Genomic DNA, 9,393 nt, shown 5'->3' with positions numbered 1-9,393 from the left:
ATATGTTTTAACTCTAACTCAGGGATGAGGGTAGACTGCCTCTATCCCTCAACTGATCCCAAGGGGATTATTCTGCCCCTGATGGTCTGTGGTAGTTGCTAACTATTCTAAAAACTCAAGCGTGTAGGGGGTCGCCGCTCTCTTTTAGGATACCTGCTCTCTGCAGGGGCATCAGTCTTATTGTCCACTGACGGAAAACCGTCTTTAGGGCTCAACTGCACATGTGTCTCAGTCTCATCTGGAGTCACACTTGCAGCTGGAACAGATGTATCTGGCACTGGATGTCTTACTGGGGTGTGGAGAGGAACTGAAGGGTTGGTCACTACATCTGTCTGATCTTTCGAGGACAGCTCTGCTGACACTGGTGACGCAGACAGGAGCTGATCAGCATGTCTCCTCCAGACACTGTCACCTGTCTGAACGGAGTAGGAGACTGGTCCAGTCTGAGCAAGGATAGTAGCAGGAACCCATTTAGGTTCTCCACTGTAGTTCCTCGCTAACACAGTCTCGCCTGCTGTGAAGACTCTGTTCTTCGCCTGTCGTTCCCTGCGTTGTATCTGTTTTTCCTGTTGGCCTCGAACTGTGTCTTTTACTGCTGAGGGCTTCAACAGGTCGAAGGTCGTACGCAGGTCTCTCTTGAACATTAGGCTTGCAGGAGATGCCTTTGTAGTGCTGTGAGGAGTGTTTCTGTAGTTCAGCAGAAAAGTATGTAGTCTTTGGTGTAATGTTCCTTGTCCTTGTGATGCTTTCAGTGCACGTTTCAGAGTCTGAACGAACCTTTCAGCAAGGCCATTTGTGGCAGGATGGTAAGGAGCTGAGGTGACATGCTGCACTCCATTTGCTTGTAGAAATGCAGACATTTCATGCGACACCAGCTGAGGTCCGTTGTCAGAGACTAACTGAACCGGAGATCCAAACCGACAGAACATCTCTCCTAGCCTTTCGATGGTCCTTTCTGTGGTGGTAGATCTCATTATCGCCACCTCAGGCCATTTGCTGTGTGCGTCAATAGCAACCAGAAACATTCTGTCTTCCACTGGCCCTGCGAAGTCAATGTGGACCCGCTGCCATGGTTCTTGGGGATATTCCCACGGATGCAGGGGAGCTAATGGTGGGTTATTTCTGGTTTTGTGGCAAGCTGAACAAGATGTAGCCATTTCCTCGATTTGTTTGTCCATGCCTGGCCACCAAAAATAGCTTCTCGCTATTTCTTTCATCTTGACTATTCCACTATGTCCTGCATGAAGCTGTTGCAACATTTTTTCTCGAAGTGACAGTGGAATGATCACTCGCCTCCCCCATAGCAGGCATCCCGACTGGACAGAAAGCTCCAACCTCCTTCCCATATAAGGTTTCAGGCGCACAGTGTCACCAGCAGGTCGACCTTTAACAACAATGTCCATGACCTCTGACAGCTCTGGGTCGTTGCGAGTCACTTTTTTGATCTGCACTGCTGAAACAGGTGCCTTTTCCACCTCTCTAAAGTAAAAAATGTCCTCCGTTTTTGAATCGGGCTTTGTGACTGGAAGAGGAAGTCTGGATAACCCGTCAGCGTTGCAATGGGAGTCTGACTTACGATATTTGATGTCGTAAGCGTGAGCAGATAGCAGCAGAGCCCACCTCTGCAGTCTTGATGCAGCGAGAGATGGTATCCCAGTGTGTGGTCCCAGGATGGTCGTGAGAGGTCGATGGTCCGTTAGGAGAGTGAACTTCCTCCCATATAAATACTGGTGGAATTTCCTCACCCCGAAAACAATGCTCAGTGCCTCTCTTTCTATTTGAGCATAGTTGGACTCTGCCTTGTTCAACGTTCTGGAGGCGAAAGCGATCGGTTTTTCCTCACCATTTGGCAGTATGTGAGATAACACTGCCCCCACTCCATATGGGGATGCATCACAAGCTAGCTGAATTTGGAGTGATGGGTTGAAGTGAGTCAGCACCTCTGATGTGGTTAACGCCCCCTTGGCTTTCTCAAAAGCCTCCTGACAGCTGGCTGTCCATTTCCATGTCTTGTCCTGGCGTAACAACTCATGCAGTGGCTGTAGCAGTGATGCTAGATTAGGAATAAAACGTCCGTAATAGTTCAATAATCCTAAAAAGGATCGCAGCTGGCTGATGTTTTGAGGTGGAGGTGCCTCCACGATGGCTGTGATTTTGGATGGTGCTGTATGAAGTCCTTTAGCATCAATCACATGTCCAAGGTATTCCACAGATGATTGAAAGAAATCACATTTTTCTTTGCGAACTCTTAGTCCATACTCTCTCAATCTTTGAAGTGTAGCATCCAAGTTATGCAGGTGATCTTCATCATTTGCTCCTGTACACAGGATGTCATCCAAATAGCACTGCACTCCTGCTAGACCACAGAGTATCTGGTCCATAGCTCGCTGGAACAGAGCCGGGGCAGAAGTGATACCAAAAGGCAGTCTGCAGTATCTGAAAAGCCCTTTGTGTGTGTTAATAGTCAGCATCTCACGTGACTGTTCATCCACCTGCATCTGCAGGTACGCCTGATTGAGATCTATTTTGCTGAACTTTTGACCTCCACTCAGCCCAGCAAATAAGTCATCGATCAGGGGAAGTGGGTACTGTTCTGCTATTAAGGCAGGGTTGACTGTCACCTTAAAGTCTCCACATGTCCGGATTCCACCATTTTTCTTTTGCACTGGAACGATGGGTGTAGCCCACTCACTAGTCGTTACAGGCTCCAAGACTCCATTTTTGACCAAAGCATCCAAATCAGTTTCCACCTTTGATCTGATGGCGTACGGCACTGGTCTCGCTCTCAAAAACACAGGTTTAGTGTCAGGTTTGACATGTAGCTTTACTGTAATATTTTCCATGCAGCCCAGTTCATCACGAAAGACCTCTTTATGCTTTTCCAGTATCATCTGAAGCTGTGTAGAACTGTCTGACATTTTTCTCACCTCTTGCCAGTTGAGATGGATCGCCTTTAACCACACCCGACCCATTATGGCGGCGTAGTCTCCCTGGGTGATGTAGACTGGAAGTCTCACAGTCTGATCGTTACACTGCACCAGTACATCGGTCATTCCTTTCATGTGCACCGTGTGTCCAGTGTATGCTCTGAAAACAGTGTCTGCAGGACGTAGAGGGAGATGTCTCATGTGTTTCCTGTAGATTTTATAAGACACTAATGATGCCCTCGATCCAGTGTCTATTTGCATCTTTATGGAATGTCCTTCCAACTTGGCTTTGGCATAGAAACCATCCGAGCTCTCACCCACATTCATTACCCGTATTGTATTCACTGTGGTAGACATGTCCTCCTCAGAAGAATCACTGTTACTCTCCTTTTCATATTTGACTGTGTGAACCTGTCTTTTCTTCTTGTAATGTGCACTTTTCACTTTATTTCCAGTCTTTGAGCCATCCTCTTTGCTCTTTTTATATCTGTACGCCCGCTCCACATGGCCTCTTTTCCCACATTTATGGCAATCCATATCCTTGCACCAACATGCAGATGCAAGATGGCCAGATTTACCACAGCGAAAGCATGGCCCTTGCACATCTTGGTTGATGCTGAGTTTGTGCACTTTCACATGCAGCTGCTGTGCTTCTCTAGATGCCATTTCCATAGACACACTTATATTAATGGCCTTTTCAAGAGTCAGATCACTTTCTGTAAGCAATCTTTTTTGTGCTGCTTCATTTGCCAGTCCACATACAAGCCTGTCTCTTAACGCATCACTCAGTGTGTCACCAAACTCACAGTGTTCGGCCAGTTTACGTAAAGCTGCCATGAACATGGTGACAGACTCACCCTCTTCCTGATGTCGCCGGTGAAATCTGAATCTTTCGGCGATTACCAGAGGTTTGGGGGAGAAATGTTTGGTCAAAATGTCCACAATGTTTTTATACGTTTTACTCCCTGGTTTCTCTGGCTGTAGGATGCTCCGAAGCAGGGTAAATGTCTTCGGGCCGATCACACTCAGAAAAGTAGGTACGATCTTGCCATCATCAATTCCATTTGCTGCGACAAAATAGTCAAAGCGCTCCGTGTATGAGCTCCATTGCTCGACATTCTCATCAAAGGGGCCAATCGAGCCGATAACTCCAGCCATCTTACTGGTCGTCTTACCGCTAATGGCGCTCCGTTTTTGACTTTGGTCGGTGTCGCTGGTCTCCGGTCCCCTCTTCTCTCAGCAGGAATAGTCGGAATGCCGGCGGACACCTGCGCTAGCATTAGCGTTAGCTCGGGGCTCCCGTGAGACAAGGAAAACTTCTCCTCTTCTTAACACTGACAACACGCGTCGGTTCACTCGTCCTCGTCGCCACTTTTGTTATGTCTTCCTATAACAATGATGCAGCAGGCACAGATAGATCGTTAACCTTTTATTGTAGCTTACTACTCCGAACATACAGCCGTGTTCCCGCTCTCCAGGAGTATAGTATTGTGATGACAACATTACCCATAATTCCCCGCGTCCCTCACAACTACGGCAGCCCTAGTAGCTCCAAATACATAACAATTATAGATTGTTGTTTTTTTTGTGTATTCGACTCATGGAACTTTTTGGCTATTGCCTGTTCCTCCTTATGGAGTGATTTTCTGTTTATTGCCTTATGTCCTATGCTAATACCCTATAGGTGCTTGAATATATCTTAGATAGATTTTGTAGCCACTTTCTTTAATCACTCTGTCCTAGAGATAGCAAGGAATTATTTAAATAAAGGTCTGAGTCAATTGTCACTCCTCTGCATCTGAGTCCTCATTTACACCAAGACATAACAGTATACTCTGGCCAGTATGGACTCAGCAGAGGCTAAACAACTGACGGAAATCCTGCACACCCAGGAATCACGGCTCGCCCGACAGGAGGAGTTTCAGACGGCGATGGCAGCAAACATGGGTCACCTGTCCTCCCAGCTACAAGGACTACTTGAGCAGTTTGCTCGACCGATTCCGGCGTCCCAGCCCCCCACGCCACCCGCTGCTCCCACCCTGTCTTCACCTCCTCCCGGAGCCGGAAGCAAGCTGGCTCCTCCGGCGCCATACGCTGGCGCTCCCGGTTTGTGCAAGACCTTTTTGATTGACTGTGCTATTCATTATGAACTGATGCCCCATGCATTTCCCACTGACCGCTCCAAGATTGCCTTCATGATTTCCCATCTTACGGATAGAGCCAAGGCGTGGGCTTCTGCCGAATGGGGGCGGAACTCGTCACTCTGCCACTCATTTAAAGACTTTCAAGCTGCTCTAACAAGAACTTTTGACCCGGTGTCCTCCAGCAGAGAAAAGGCACAAGAGCTAAGCAGCATAAAGCAGGGCAGCGGCTCAGTGTGCGACTACGCCATCCGCTTCCGCACGCTGGCAGCTGAAAGTGGGTGGGACGACATGGCGCTCTATGATGTTTTTCTTAAGGGGCTCGGAGCTTCCATACAGGACTTCCTCATTCCCCTGGACCTACCCGATAACCTAGATGCCCTCATCGCGCTCGCTATCAGGACGGACAACAGACTAGCCCAGCTCAAACGACAGCGAGGAGGAGGATCGGAAGCTGCAGGGAGAACCACCCGTCCTTTCGCACCTAGCTGGTCGACAACTCGCCGCCCACCTCCGGAGCTACTTCCTCACCTACGCACAAATCAGGAGGAGGAACCCATGCAGCTGGGGAGAGCCCGACTGACCCCAGAGGAGCGACGCAAGCGGCTGATGGAGGGAATATGTTTCTACTGTGGAGAGGGTGGCCATCTTGTCGCTTCGTGTCCAACCAAGGGACCCCAGGCGGTGAGTCACGTTCCGGCTGTTCCTCAGATGCCACGTATTCTTACCAAGATCACGATAACTCATCACACGACCACAATTCTAGAGGCGCTAATAGACTCTGGGGCAGATGAGAGTCTGATGGACTGGGGTTTAGCTAGGAGACTAGGACTCAAGTCAGAACCACTGGCTAAACCCATTAGGGCCAGTTCTCTAAATGGTAAGGAGCTTTTCACCATCACACACATCAGTGAACCTTTCCAAATGAACATAGACGGCCATCAGGAACAAATTTGTCCATACCTGATTATTTCTCCCTCTCATTCGCTAATTTTGGGGTATCCATGGCTGTACCAGCATAACCCTCGTGTTGACTGGAAAACAGGGAAGATCAGTGTATGGGGAAGGGAATGTACCCAGAAATGTAGTTTTTCTACTGTCCAAAAGAAAAATGTCAAGGAAATTAATCTTTTTTCTGCCAATCCTGCCACAGACTCAGAATTTCCGGACCTGAATTATGTTCCCTCCTGTTACCACCACCTACGACAAGTTTTCAGCAAGACTAAGGTTCTGTCACTTCCACCCCACCGTTCCTACGACTGTGCCATTGATTTACTGCCCGGGGCCACTATTCCCAAGGGGCGCCTGTACTCTGTCTCTGGTCCAGAAAGGGCAGCCATGAATGAATACATCTCTGCATCACTGAAAGCTGGCTTGATCCGCCCGTCGTCATCGCCAGCAGGAGCAGGGTTCTTCTTTGTGAAGAAGAAAGACTGGTCGTTAAGACCCTGCATTGATTACAGCCCACTCAATGACATTACTATTAAGAACCGTTACCCTCTTCCCCTCATGTCCTCTGTCTTCGACCAACTCCAACAGGCCAAAATATTCACCAAACTGGATCTACGCAACGCTTACCATCTGGTCCGAATTAAAGAGGGAGACGAGTGGAAGACTGGATTCAACACACCCAGCGGCCACTATGAATACAGGGTCATGCCCTTCGGACTCACCAATGCCCCCGCTGTGTTCCAAGCAATGATCAATGAAGTTCTAAGAGACTTCCTGGACCATTTTGTGTACGTCTACCTTGACGATATATTGATTTATTCTCCTGACAGTGACACTCACCAAGTCCACGTAACCCAGGTTTTAAAGAGACTTTTGGACAATGACTTGTATGTTAAAGCTGAAAAGAGTGTTTTTCATGCCGACACTGTCTCCTTCCTGGGCTTCATTGTAGCTCCTGGAAGAGTGCAGATGGATCCGGCTAAAGTTAGCGCTGTGGCCGATTGGCCTACACCTGACAACCGCAAGAAGGTTCAGCAATTCTTGGGTTTTGCTAACTTTTACAGGCGGTTTGTCAGAAGCTTCAGCGCAATAGCTGCTCCTCTCCATGCTCTTACCTCTCCCCAGGTGCGGTTCCACTGGTCTCCGGAAGCAGAGAGGGCCTTCCAGACACTCAAACTCCGCTTCACCTCAGCGCCCATCCTCACCATTCCGGACCCGCAGCGCCAGTTCGTCGTGGAGGTGGACGCTTCTAATGAAGGAGTGGGAGCGGTCCTGTCTCAACGTTCTCAACAGGACGGCAAGATGCATCCATGTGCCTTTCTGTCGCGGCGGCTGTCCAAAGCTGAAAAGAACTATGATGTCGGCAATCGTGAGTTGCTGGCGGTGAAGCTCGCCTTGGAGGAATGAAGGCATTGGCTCGAGGGGGCCGAACACCCGTTCATCGTCTGGACAGATCACAAGAACCTGGAATACATAAAGAAGGCTAAGAGACTCAACTCTCGCCAGGCCAGGTGGGCGCTTTTTTTTAATCGCTTTTCCTCGCTCTCCTACAGGCCGGGGTCCCGCAACGTCAAGCCAGACGCCTTGTCACGATTATTCGACCCCGAGCTTGAGGCCAAGCAACCTGAGACTATCCTTCCACTGAACTGTGTGGTAGGAGCGGTAACTTGGCCAATAGAAACAGAGGTAAAGCAAGCTAACGGTTTGGCCCCGCCACCTAGGGGATGTCCTGTTAATCGATTGTTTGTCCCCACTGAGCTGCGTCCCCGGGTGATTCATTGGGCTCACACCTCGCGGCTTTCGTGCCATCCGGGAGTTAAAAGAACCATGTTTGTGATCTCCCGGCGGTTCTGGTGGCCAGCCATGGAGACGGAGGTCCGGGAGTACGTAGAGGCCTGTTAGGTCTGTGCCAGGAACAAAATGTCTTCCAGGTCTCGCATGGGACTTCTCCAGCCGCTCCCCATTCCCTCCAGACCGTGGTCAGACATCTCGATGGACTTCGTTACAGGCCTCCCGGTCTCACAAAGTAACACCACCGTCCTCACCGTGGTCGACAGATTCTCCGAAATGGTCCGATTCATTGCTATGCCTAAATTACCATCCGCCAAAGAGACGGCAGAGACTATGATGACTAATGTATTCCGAGTTCATGGATTTCCCAAAGACATTGTTTCAGACCGGGGACCACAGTTTGTATCACGGTTCTGGGGGGAGTTCTGCCGACTCATTGGAGCCAAGGCCAGCCTGACATCAGGATATCATCCAGAAGCCAACGGCCAGACCGAACGACTTAACCAGCAGCTGGAAACCGGCCTCCGGTGCTTGGTCTGCCAGAACCCCTCAACATGGAGCAAACACCTGGTCTGGGTAGAGTATGCGCACAATTCGCTGCCTACATCAGCCACCGGCCTCTCTCCCTTTCATTGTGCCTTAGGGTACCAGCCCCCTCTCTTTCCAGAGAATGAGTCAGAAGTGTCGGTCCCCTCCGCCCATGCCATGGTCCGACGTTGTCGCCGCATTTGGGCAGCCGCCCGTCAAGTATTGACCAGACAACAAGATCGGATGAAGAGAGCGGCAGACCGCAAGAGACGACCTGCGCCTGCGTACGAACCCGGTCAGAGAGTCTGGCTTTCAGCCAAGAACTTACATCTCAAGGTCACATCAAGGAAACTGGCACCACGCTTTGTAGGTCCATTCCCAATTACCAAGCTCGTCGGACCTGCAGCGGTTCGGCTTCGTCTGCCCCGATCCCTCCGCGTCCATCCCACCTTCCACGTCAGTCAGGTCAAACCAGCCAAAGAAAGCACCATGGTCCCAGCCACCACGTCCCCTCCACCACCCGAAGTAATTGAAGGTGGACCAGTATACAAAGTTAAACGCTTGTTGGCAGTGCGCAACCGGGGTCGGGGCAGACAATTCCTGGTGGATTGGGAAGGATACGGACCTGAAGAGAGACAGTGGGTTCCTTCCCGCCACATTGTCGACCCCACTCTCATCGGGGACTTCTACAGAGACCACCCCGAACAGTCTGGGCCGTCTGGAGTCGGCCATAGAGGGGGGGGTACTGTCACACCGTGGTGAGGGAAGTCCTGTTTTGGGGTTGTCTGGCACATTTCCTGTTTTATTTTGAAAATTCTAATCCTCCTCGTTTCAGGCCACTTGCCCTTCCTCCTGTGTCACTGGTCTGATGTCTCTCCTGATTGCCTGATTGTGTCCACCTGTGTCACCCTCCCTCATGTGTATATAGTCCTCGTCTTCCCCTGTCTTGTTGCCAGAGTATATCGTCTCGCTACGTACCTCCAGCCTTGTCCACAGCCTTGTTCACAGCCATCAACCAAGTTTGATAAGTATTGTCTCGCTTTGTTTATTGATTC

The sequence above is a fragment of the Entelurus aequoreus genome, linkage group LG27 (genome assembly GCF_033978785.1).
Source record: "Entelurus aequoreus isolate RoL-2023_Sb linkage group LG27, RoL_Eaeq_v1.1, whole genome shotgun sequence".
Lineage (NCBI taxonomy): Eukaryota > Metazoa > Chordata > Actinopteri > Syngnathiformes > Syngnathidae > Entelurus > Entelurus aequoreus.
Note: the sequence above shows the minus strand (reverse complement) of the source record.